Source organism: Protopterus annectens, chromosome 13.part0 (genome assembly GCF_019279795.1).
Source record: "Protopterus annectens isolate FY-2018-M chromosome 13.part0, PAN1.0, whole genome shotgun sequence".
Taxonomy (NCBI): Eukaryota; Metazoa; Chordata; order Ceratodontiformes; family Protopteridae; genus Protopterus; species Protopterus annectens.
In genome coordinates this window covers 1,012,030,593-1,012,031,990 of record NC_056747.1, presented here as the reverse complement: position 1 = coordinate 1,012,031,990, position 1,398 = coordinate 1,012,030,593, and the positions used below count along the sequence as shown (strand labels likewise).

At 38.6% G+C, this 1,398-nt stretch overlaps 1 non-coding gene across 1 annotated transcript; it reads left to right on the top strand.

The window, feature by feature from the left end:
• The first annotated feature begins 785 nt into the window (after positions 1 to 785).
• Positions 786 to 898, top strand: TRNAL-CAA. The gene is made up of 2 exons: positions 786 to 823; positions 853 to 898. It is a non-coding gene; the product is annotated as a tRNA-Leu (tRNA).
• The last annotated feature ends 500 nt before the right edge of the window (positions 899 to 1,398 follow it).

Genomic DNA, 1,398 nt, shown 5'->3' with positions numbered 1-1,398 from the left:
CCTCTATACATGGTCATCTATGAATACATCAATGCTGAATCTGCAAACATTATTTGGATACTGAAATTCTCAGCAGAAATACTAAACCCTTTTTTCCTGGAGCAAACCCCACATACCTCCTCCCTCTATAATTATTATTATTATTATTATTATTATTATTATTATTATTATTATTATTATTATTCAAAGTTCGCACAAAGTTGGAGATGAACACAATCATCTGATCATGGGACTGAGGGGTTCAGGGAAGGCATTCTCTGCAAAATCAAGATTAGCAATCATTACTATATTATTTTGCATAGTGGGACAGCATTACTGTCAATCTAATCTGATTACTGAATATTTTCTACAGAACTTGGTATTTTACATTACCTATGTTTTCATTCATGCATACTTATTTCATATATATTGTAGAGAGAGACACACACACACACACACACACACACACACACACACACACACACACACACACACACACACACACACACACACACACAAACATGCACATTTGCACACCACACATACACACACACGCGCACACACGCACGCACGCACACGCACACACACACACACACACACACACACACACACACACACACACACATACATACACACACACACACACACAAACACACACACACACAGTTTAGATTACAGTAGAACATGCTTTTTGTGTTTTTTGCAGGTAAAAATAATCTGAATATATAGGGAAAATGCACCCATACAGATAGAGAAACATACAGAGTGGGAGTAACCTTAAATACTGAACCAAGTAGCTCAAAACAGTCATGATGGCCGAGTGGTCTAAGGCGCCAGACTCAAGGATTGAACTCCTTCCAATGTTCGTGTGGATTCTGGTCTCCATATGGAGGTGTGGGTTCAAATCCCACTTCTGACAGGTATTTTTGCTCACTACCTGAGACTGTGAATTGAGTCAATGTGCAGTGCGGAAGTAGGGAGGTCAAATGCCCTCACGGGGCTAGCAACAGCCTCTGACTGAAAGTTAATGACGGAGATCTCAAGGGAGGTGACTCTGATGCTATTTTATCTGTGTCAGGATCTGTGTCATTTCAGAACATAAAAAGTAAATGATTATTAAAACTGAATCCAAACTGTCAGTTTTACAGCAATATGAAGCCTGCTTTTACAAGGCTGGAGTTGGCTCTGTTTACTCAGGTAATATCTGCAATTATAATTTTGTAATCATTTGCAAGCCTCTATTGTTCTATTTAACCAGTTTACTTGACATGTTACAGAAAAACTGTGCCTGCTTTTATGGAGCTCATAATAAAATCATTAACCTGTTTTGCTTGATAACATCTGTCTATAAAACATGGCTGTGCCTGATTTTAAGAGGCTTATTCTTTGATCATCATCAACCCCCTTTTTAACTGCTGG